We start from the raw sequence: 11,261 nt of genomic DNA, 5'->3' as shown, positions 1-11,261 counted from the left end.
CCGCAAGCTTGCTCTCATACTCTTTTTTCCCCTTCTCAATCAATCCCTTGGTCCTCCTTTGCTGAATTCTAAACTGCTCCCAATCCTCAGGTCTGTTGTTTATCATGGCAAATTTATATGCCTCTTCCTCGGATCTAATGCTATCTCTAATTTCCCTTGTAAGCCATGGTTTGGCTACCTCTCCCATTTTACTTTTGCGCTAGACAGGGATAAACAATTGTTGCAGTTCATCCCTGCACTTTTTAAATGTTTGCCATTGCCTATCCACCGTCATCCCTTTAAGTAACGTTTTCCAATCCATGCAGGCCAACACGCATCTCATACCTTCGTAGTTTCCTTTCCTGAGATTCAGGACCCTTGTCTCAGAATCAACTATGTCACTCTCCATCTTGATGAAGAATTCTATCATATTATGGTCGCTCATCTCAAAGGGGTCTCGCACCACTAGATTGTCAATTATTCCTCTCATTACACAATACCCAGTCTAGTATGGCCTAGTTGGTTTCTCAACGTATTGGTCCAGAAAACCATCCCGTATACATTCTAAGAATTCCTCCTTAATGGTATTGTGACTAATTTGATTTGCCCAATCTATATGCAGATTAAGTCACCCATAATTACAGATGTTCCTTTATCGCATGCATCTCTAATTTCCTGTTTAATGCCATTCCCAACATCACCACTACAGTTTGGGGGTCTATATACAACCCCCACTGACGTTTTTTGCCCCTTTGCCCCTTCTCAGCTCTACCCATACAGATTCCACATCGCCAGAGCTAATATCTTTCCTCACTATTGCGTTAATTTCCTCTTTAACCAGCAATGCAACTCCACCGCCTTTTGCTTTTTGTCTGTCCTTCCTAAATACTGAATATCCCTGGATGTTCATTTCCCATCCCTGGTCACCTAGCAGCCATGTCTCCGTAATCCTGACTATATCATACCCGTTTACATCTATTTGCGCGATTAATTCATCACTTTATTGCGAATGCTCCGCAGGTTAAGGCACAAAGCCTTAAGGTTTGTCTTTTTAACATTACTTGTCCTCTTCCCAGCCACGTATTCATCCGATATATCCTGCTATTTCTACTCTGACTAGCACGTGGCACTGGTAGTAATCCGGAGATCACTACCTTTGAGGTCTTACTTTTCAACTTACTTCCTAGCTCCCTGTATTCTGCTTTTAGGACCTCATCCTTTTTTTTTTTACCTATGTCGTTTGTACCAATGCGTACCAAGACCATTGGCTGTTCATCCTCCCCCTTCAGAATGTCCTGTAACCGCTCTGAGACATCCTTGACCCTCGCACCAGGGATGCAACATACCATCCTGGAGTCTCTTTTGCGGCCACAGAAATGCCTATCTATTCCCCTTACAATTGAATCCCCTATAACTATTGCATTCCCACACTTTTTACTCCTCCCCTGTGCAGCAGAGTCAACCGTGATGCAACAAATTGGGCTGTTGCTGCTTTCCCCTGAGAGGCCATTCCTCCCAACAGTATCCAAAGCAGTATATGTTTTGCAGGGGAATAGCCACAGGAGATTCCTGCACCTCCTGCCTAGTGGTCACCCAGGTCTCCCCTCCTGCCTGTGGAGTCTGAGCATGCGGTGTGACCACCTCTCTATACATGCTATCCACGATACTCTCCACCTCGTGGATGCTCCAGTGTCGCCAGCTGCTGCTCCAGCTCCGAAAACCGGTCTTCCAGACGCTGCAGCTGGATACACTTCCTGCACACATGCTGGTCCCGGGCACTGGAATTGTTCCTGGCTTCTGACAGGTAGCGCGAGGAGCACACCACGGCTTTGAGCTCTCCTGCCATGACCTAACCTTTTAAATTCTGAAAGATCTTAATGTCCAAGAATATCAGTTACTCTAGGGCCCTTCTTCAGTACAGAACTCCCTAAAAAAAAAACTACTTACCATATTTGAAAGAAACTTTAAACTTTTCTTACCTTAGGTACTTATCCAGCTATTTAGAGTTATTCCCTAACAGCAGTGACTCACCAACCAATCACCTTGCAGCTCTCCTGTGACATCACTATTGGCTTTTTTTTTCAAAACTCCGGCGCGCTGCAAGAGGTTCGACTGCTCTCGCTCCGCTCCCGGAAGGTAAGAGACTGGGCCTCGATCCTTGGGCTCGATTTATAGGCTCCGCTCTTGGCATTCGCCCCACAGGTCTGCTCCGCTCCTCTCTGCTCCCGGAAGGTAACAGCGATAGGCCCTCCGCCTCACTGCCTCCCCACCACCCGTCGCGATATTCCGTGCCCCCCCTGCTTCTGAACACGCCTTAAGGGGCCTCACAAAATGCAGCCCGTTGACTGCCAGAAGTCTTCAGCATCCCAGCCAATGCAACACAACCAGCAATGGTAATGGCCTGCAACAGTTTTGATTGGTCAGTTTAAGGGGTGCATTGTTGATGAGTTTATTTGGTGGCCAGTGCCTGGCGCATGCGAAGCACTGGAGTACCTGATGCATGTGCGGCTGCCAATGGATGGTGTCGGTGGTGGGGGGAGAAAAAAAAACAGCGCAAGGTAAAGGGAGTCCAACAACAAAGTTATCCTGGCTTGGAGAGGTTGTTTCCATGAGGGATGGAATGGGATTGATGGGAGGAATGGAGATGGCAAGAGAGGGACGGGGATAGCATGGGAGTGATGGAAGGATTGGGATGGGGATGACATGACAGGGATGGCATGGGAAGAATGAAATGGCATGGGATGGGGATGGCAATGGGAGCTATGGATGAGATGGTGGAATCAGTTAAGTGTGGCAAAATGAAGGGGACAATTACTTGGTACAACTTATTATTTGAAAGCTATTCTTTGTGCTAAAAATAAAGAATCACTAGATTTAAATGAAAAAGCTTTAGAAAAGCTGTCAAGTGAATTAAAAGAATACATCAGCATTGATTTTATAGATGCAGATGATAACAGTCTATACCCTTCAGAGTTTCTACACAGTTTAACGCCAATGGGCGTGTCACCATACAATTTAGACTTGAGGAAGGAGCAATTATAATGTTGGTACAAAACTTGAATCCTGAACAAGCTTCTGTCATGGAACAAGATTGAGAGGAAACTGTTTTCTTTGATGACGGATGCTGAAATTATAACAGGCACATTTCACGGAAATGTTTATTCCTCGAATCATATTGATCCAATCAGATGTAAACCTGCCTTTTCAACTCAGGAGAAAACAGTTCCCAATTAGACCATCAAATTTTATGACTACAAACAGGTCACAAGTCCAGACTCTTGACAACATTTCTATTTATATTCCTAGGCCTTTTTAAAAAAAAATACATTTGTTTAGCTTTATGTAGCCTTTTCCAGAGTGAGAAGTTTTGATTCTGTCAAAGTCTTTGGTGAAAGAACTAGAAATCCTGTATTTAAAGAAGTACTGTTGCAATAAAGATACTAATTTGAACACAAATGTTTTGTGGGTCTCTGCTGGTTATTTACTATTTCTGCCATTTCTCTATTGTTGTCTGTGATATTACCCAGTCCATCAATAAATTGTCCTATTCCCATCCGACTTTCCTTTTTTATGTGCCTGTAAAATATTGTACAATTTTGTTTTATGTCCTTTGATAATTTGATTTTATAGTTCCTATTTGCCTTCCTAATTGTTTTTTGACTTCTCTTCTAATTTGTTTTTTCCCTTGTCATGCTCCCCCTGCTGTCCATATACTTAGTGTATGTCTCTTTCGTACTGTCTTTACCCATCCATGGGTGACTCATTCATGTTTAGCTTGTTCTTGTTTATAGTATAATATATTTTTCCTGGGTTCAGTTGAACACCATTTTAAATGTTGCCCATTGATGTTTTATGTCATTGTTTGCCAATATCGTTGTCTATTTTATTTCCCCGCAGTCTATTCTCAGACCCACAAAATCAGCTTTTCTCCAACCTATTACTCTGGTCTTCATCATACTCATTTGATTTTCACTTATTATCTTAAAACGTATAATATTATGATCACTATTGCCCAGATGTTCTCCTGCTTTTACTTCTTTTATCTGCTCTGGCTCATTCCACATTACTAAATTCAGTAGCAGATCCTCCCTTGTTGGGCTTCTTACATATTGGGTTAGAAAGCAGTTTTGTACACATTGTAGGAATTCCATTCCCCTTTACCTACCTCTTCCAGCCTATTAATATCAGGGTAGTTGAAATCTGCTATGATTATTATTCATTGGTTTTTACTCATTTGCCTAATTTGTTTGCACACTTATTCCTCCACCTCCCTTACACTATTAGGTGGTTTGCAGACTACCACAATTAGTGTGATTGATCCTTTATTATCTTTTATCTCTATCCATGCGGAATCTATTTGTTTTGCTGATGCCCACATCACTTTTTTCAACTGCCATTGTTTTCCCTTATAAGTAAAGCGACTCTGCTTCCCCTTTTTCCCTCTCTAGCTTTCCTAAATAACGTTACGCCTTGCAATGTTTAATTCCCAGTCCTGATTTTTTTGTAGTCATGTCTCAGTAAGCTCTACAATCCCTCTATTTAAATAGATCATCAACCATTTACAGGTTAGTTGTTGATTGATTTCATCTGGCTGTTGCTCCAATTCTACAAGGGTTTGATGCTTTCTATAGTTGTTTCAAGTTGCAAAAGTCTATGGGGAATGGTGTGGAAAGTGCTGTAGGATTTCTTGCTGACTTCACAGCTTCTGCATAAACCAGTTGCCCCCAGACATGGGCACACTAGTAAGGATTCCCCTTGGAATACAAGAAAACTTGGAGAATGAACAGTGGCCAAACTGTGAGGAGGGACAGAGAGGAGGAGGAGGGGGGAGGGAGAGGAGGAGGAGGGGGAGGGAGGGAGGGAGAGAGGGAGAGGAGGAGGAGGGAGAGAGGGGAAGAGGAAAGGAGTGCAGGAAGAGGACTCTCAGCCGGAGGGAAGAGGGAGAGGGGGACAGGAGAGAAAAGACAGGAGAGGAGGAAGAGGTGCACAACGATGACGACTCTCAGCAGGAGGAAGAGAGCTCTCAGCAGGAGGCCATATGCACCTAGGATGTCCAGGGAGCAATTCTCCTACCTGGACCTCAGTAAGGAACAATGTGAGACATCTGTTCTTCACTAAGAACGACCTCACTGCGGCAGCCACAACTGCAACTGCAGAACAGGACAAGGGCCGTATTGCCAGTGGCTGTGAAGGTGACCATGGCGATGAACCTTTGTGCATCTGTCTCCTACCAGGCTGAAGCTGGAGACTTTTGCAATATCTTGAAGTTTGCCATCCTCTGTTGTGCAAGAGGTCACTGAGGCTCTCTATTCAAAGAGAACTAACTACATTTCTTTCTCTCTTGCCAGAAACAAGCGGGGGGAAGAGAGCACACTGCTTCACTAGGATTGCAGGCTTTCCCATCCCGCAGGCTGCCACTGACTGCCTGCACACTGCTTTGTGGGTGATGCATGTCAACTCTGCTCTTTACCGGAACTAAAAGCGTTTCCTCTCCTTCAATGTCTAGCTGGTATGTGAACATAGGCAGCGAATCATGCAAGTCACTGCCCGGTATGCTGACAGCAGTCATGATACCTTCATTCTGTGTCAGTTCTCTGGGCCAGCTGCATTTCAGCCACCACGGTAAACTAAAGGGTGGCTACTGGGCAACAAGGGCTACCCAATGTCGATATGGCTGATGACTCCAGAGAGCAACCCACATGCGTGTGTATGTCATGTATATCAAGAAAGCCATGCTGCCACACGACATGTGATAGAGCAGACCATTGACATGCTAAAACAACAGTCCACTGTCTGGATCACTCTGGAGGAGCCTTGCAGTGCTCACCAGAGCGGATGTCAAGATTCGTGGTGGTCTGCTGCATGTTGCACAACCTCAGGGAGGGGGCAGATCTTGCCACTAGCTCTACAACGAGCAGCTGAGGAGCAGGAGGAGGAAGGAGGCAGCAACCTGGACAACCCCTTTCTGCCCAGGCTGTCTGTGAAGAGTTCATCTGAGTATGACACCAGCAACCACAATCCCAATTCCCCATTCACCAACTGTCCCACAGCTTACCATCCTTCTGTCACTGACCATCACAGCATTCACTTGGCTACAATGCAGAAATACAGGTGACCGCAAAATGTATAGATGAAATCATGCTACATTGTATACAAAAGTCAACAGATCACTCTTGTGCATTCCCTTAGTGCCTGGTTTCTGTGTGCCTTTGCCTGCTCTAGTGCTCCTACACAATGCTACCCCAATGGCTGCAGCATGACTGGCGGAAGAACGTTGAATTTCAGTGGAGGAGACTACAGGTGGCCTCGAGCAGCTCTGCGCCTAGAAGGCTCAGTTGTGGACTGCATGAACTTGGCATGGGTGGCAGCAATCTGAGTTGGATGGCTGATAGGCAACAGCAAAGGAACTGGTGCAGTGGCAGGGGTAGGAGTATGAATGCTGTCTTCCCAAGACTGAACAGCAGGTTTGTGTTCCATGGAGCCACTGCCTCTCCCCTAAGGCAGCACCTCAACAATCCTAGTAATCCATTGGAGGACAGATGGCTAGACTGTGGTGACACTCAAAGCCTGTTTGAACACTTTTTCCACAGCCACGATAGCAGCAATGTGAACCTGTGTGGCAGTGAACTCAGCTTGCACGAGAGCAGTCTAAACTTCTATATGGCAGCAAGCAGACCTTGCATGACTTCAATCTGAGTAACCTGAAGTTTGGCCTCAGCTGGAGTATTGCGTCCAGTTCTGGATGCTGCACTTTAGGAAGGACGTGAGGGCACTGGAGAGAGTACAGAAAAGATTCACAAGAATGGTTCCAGGGACGAAGAACTTCAGTTATGAAGATAGATTGGAGAAGTTAGGACTGTTTTCCTTGGAGAAGAGAAGGCTGAGAGGTGATTTGATAGAGGTATTCAAAATCATGAGGGGTCTGGACAGAGTAGATAGAGAGAAACTGTTCCCACTTGTGAAAATATTGAGAACGAGAGGGCACAGATTTAATATATTTGGTAAGAGAAGCAAAAGTGACATGAAGAAAAGCTTTTTCATGAAGAGAGTGGTTAGTGCCTGAGAGTGTGGTGGAGACAGGTTCAATTGAAGCATTCAAAAGGGAATTAGACTGTTATATGAAAAGGAAGAATGTGCAGGATTATGGGGAGAAGGCAGGGGAATGGAACTGAGTGAATTACTCTTTCGGAGAGCCAGTGTAGACTCGATGGACCGAATGGCCTCCTTCTGCACTGTAACAATTCTGTGATTCCACAGCAGCACTCAGACGTTAGGTGGCTTCTGTTTGTGCTGCAATGAAAGCTGAGAAATTGGCCATCAGACACTGCATCATGGTTGGCTCTGCAAATGTGATAATGGAGTTGGCAACCACTCGCACGCTGGAAAGGATGGGCTGCAAGCTCTGTGCCAGGTTTGGTTTAGGTTTAGAGATACAGCACTGAAACAGGCCCTTCGGCCCACCGAGTCCACGCCGACCATCAACCACCCATTTATACTAATCCTACACGAATCCCATATTCCTACCACATCCCCACCTGTCCCTATATTTCCCTACCACCTACCTATACCAGGGGCAATTTACCTACCAACCTGCAAGTCTTTTGGCTTGTGGGAGGAAACCGGAGCACCCGGAGAAAACCCACGCAGATACAGGGAGAACTTGCAAACTCCACACAGGCAGTACCCAGAATTGAACCCGGGTCGCTGGAGCTGTGAGGCTGCGGTGCTAACTACTGCGCCACTGTGCCGCCCACTGTGCAGGACTCCTCCATACTCCTTGGCAATGAATGCAGACATTCTGGGAGGTCTCCCCATGAACTAAGCAATTTGTTCTCCATTCCCATCAGCATTCTTCTGTAGGCTGTCCCATTAAAGTACTCATCTGAGTCCTCTGCAGCAGATCCTGTGTGTGACCTCACCCTCCAGCAAGCTGGCAACTGCGCTATCCTTGCTGCCTGCAGCCCATTCGTGCCTGGTGTCTCACCATGTACAGACTCCGCCTCTCATCTATCTTTGAAGATACGCACAGTGTCAGTATCTGAGCTGGTGGCTGCTTGTGTTAGATCAACTGTGCTGTGTCTTCATCATCACACTTTTTATGGTGTTCTTCTACTGCCTGTTCATGTTGTACCTCTTGGGTATCTGAAAGGAAAAAGGCATGAAGGCTGTGGTGCAGAGAGGGAGGGAAAATAAGAGGTGCATGCTTACATCATCTGCAACCTCTAAATCGGACATGTGGGATGAGGGGTAAGTGGTATGTGAGAAGAAGGATTAGGCATAGGGATACCATCATCTTTGACAATTTCAGCCCCACTGCTGGCCATGGCCCAAGCAATGGGGTTCCCAATAACAGCGAGACCGTCTCCTCAAAAGATGGGTGGACATGCACGTGCCCCCACCCCAGTTAGCTCTTGCTGCCTCTGGTTGTGTGCCATCTTCTTCTGCAAGAGAGAAATGTGTCAGTGAATGCCATGCAATCTGTTTGGCTGATGTCACTGTCATGTTTGCATAGCTGGAAATGTGTGCAACTTGTAAGATGAGTATAAGGTTTGCAGCAGTGCTAAGTGTGTGAAGGTGAGTGAAGCATATGAAAGTTTGGTATGAGTCCTGACTGATGGATATTGCTGGTAGGTGAATGATGGGGGTGTACTGATTTGACTAGTGTCTGAGGCTAGTGGCACAGTTGGTAGGATATGGCATTTGAAGATGCATTCACTGACTTTGATCATTTGTGTGGTCAATGAAGATCTTGTTGCACTGCATCCAGGTCCTCAGGCTTAATTCTTAGCACTGACTTCCATGGCTATCTGCTCTCACTGCCTTTTAAGCCTGTGTCTGGAGAGCCTCCTGCGGACACAGGTCATCGCCCCTTCTTTCCATTTCCTCCACCAAGGCCTCTAATGCTGCATTGGAAAGCCTTGGAGCCCACTCTCTCCCATTTTGTGCCCTAGGCCAGATTTACTTGCTGCTCCAGTCATGATGCACCTCCCCTTTATGAGGTGCAGGCTCACTTTATCTGATGCTGCGGGGGATTTTGGGCCCCCGTTGATGCATGCAGCCAATGAACACTGCGGTTAGCACTGGCTGCTTGCAGCTATCATTCAAATGAGGAGGCAGCATGAAGGTGGCATACTGACTACATTATATTGAATGGGTGCAGGTTAATCTTACATCATGATCCCCGGCCTGTTTTCAGGGGCTATCCAATTTAGCTCCCAACTGTTGCACAATCTAAAGTCAAACAAAATGCAGGGATCCTTTTTAGATAATGCAAATACGATGAGTGACAATTCATATGGATCTCCTTTACTATGGAAATACAAAGTCTTTAGCTCAGGGGAGCTGGAAAATAAAGGGAGGAGGTCAACATTCCCTCTAAGCTGCAATGGTGTACAGCCATGGGCCAATTCAGACATATCATACTGTGCAATGAACAGGCCGCGCACAACCTATGTTCCCTTTAAGATGTGCGCGCGTGCCAGCTGCACAACAGTTTTAAAGGGACTGCGCAGTGCAACAGACTGCAGACAACAAAGAAAAATTGGAGGAGATTATACTTCAGTTGTCAAAAGCCTTGATCAGACTTGATCTGGAGCACTGCATTCAGTTTTGGGCACCACAGCACAGGAAGGACACATTAGCCTTGGAAGGGGTACAATGCAGATTCACCAGAATTATACTGGGGCTTAGAGGATTAAATTGAAAAAAACTTGTCTTGTGTTCCCTTGGGTTAAAAAGGTTGCAGGGTGGTCTAAATTGAGTTGTTTAAAATTACAAAAAGAATTCCATAGAGTATATATAGAGGGCTAAATTTTATTAGCGCACCGCAAATCGTGGCGCTGCGCTTTGAAGTCGGCGGTCCGTCCACGTGCAGCAGCCGACACTGAGCCCTGCAATATTTCGCATGGCAGCTCATTTAAATGGAGGGGGCCGCTCCATCCCTGGCAACGGTGTCCGGCGCCTACGCACAGGTGCCAGTGCCATTTTTAACTGGCTTCAAGCCCTGCATCCGAATTTACATTTTTACAGAAACACTTGTTTGACATTGATTTTAAAGATTTCAATAAAAGCTGAAAGCCCTTCTACCACATCCCCAATGACCACATATTTTATTTTTGGGCCTTTCCCACCAAAAAAAATTAATTCCCAAGCTGAACTTAGTCACCTTTGCCCTTCAACCCCTTCCCACCATTCCCTCATCCAATAGAAACATTTTCCTCTGCTTCCCCCCTCCCCACCGGTGTCTCACCTTGAATCCCCAAACGGGGATCGGAAGGCGCGGGACTTCCGGCCACTGGCTGGAATATCGGCATGGAACGGCCGCCCGGACCAGGTAATTTAATTATCATGCATTTGCAAAAGTTGTATTAGGCAAATGAGGGCCCCACTACTTGGCGGCGGGGGAAGGGGGGACAGCACCAAGGCTTTGCCACCGCCATGGCCTTCTTGGCGTCGGGGGTCATGGCGGGCCTCTCCCGGAAGAATTTTATGGGCCTTCCCGCCAAGACCCCCGACACCGGAGGGCTCATAAAATTCAGCACAGAGAAACTATTTCCTCTGGTTGGGGAATCTAAAATAAAGGGGCACAATCTTAAAATTAGAGGCTTGGCTGTGGAAATCTCTTCCCCAAAATACTGTGAATGCTAGGTCAATGAATTTTTGAAGACTAAGATTGATAGATTTATGTTAGGCCAGGGGATCAAGGGACATGGTTCAAAGCCAGGTAAATGAAGTTGAAGTACAGATCAGCCTTGATCTGATTGAATGACAGAACTGGCTCGTGAGGGTGAATGACCTACCTCTGTTCCTAAGATTGCAAAAGTGGGGTAAGTGTCAGGATGTGAAACTGGTGGTTTTATAGCTTCATAATAATAGGGGAAAATAGTTGGGGACTATACCACAGTAATTTTTTTCAATCAGTCAGATTGATAGCCTGGTCACAGAACTTCTCTGTGGACACTTGCTTTCCTTCACTTCAAGAAAGAGACCATTCTGGATGGCACTAAACACTGGAAAAGAGGATATGCATTTTTTTGGTAAAGTGCATCACAAAACTTCTGTTCCAAAAAAGGTCTGTACAAAGTAATTAGTTTCAAATTGTTATTTCTCTTTATTGGGCCACAGTTTGAATTCAGCTTAGACAGATGGGAGAAAATCTCATTTCTCAGATGGCTGTTTTGGGTCCTAATGAAATGAGTTGCAGTAGCCTCAATCCAGTTTCATTTGGATACGTGCCCAAATGTATAAATCTCTCTTCACATTTGGTACAATTGTTTCTAATT

The sequence above is a fragment of the Heterodontus francisci genome, chromosome 6 (assembly GCF_036365525.1).
Source record: "Heterodontus francisci isolate sHetFra1 chromosome 6, sHetFra1.hap1, whole genome shotgun sequence".
In the NCBI taxonomy this organism is placed as follows: Eukaryota; Metazoa; Chordata; class Chondrichthyes; order Heterodontiformes; family Heterodontidae; genus Heterodontus; species Heterodontus francisci.
This window is presented reverse-complemented; position numbering follows the sequence as displayed.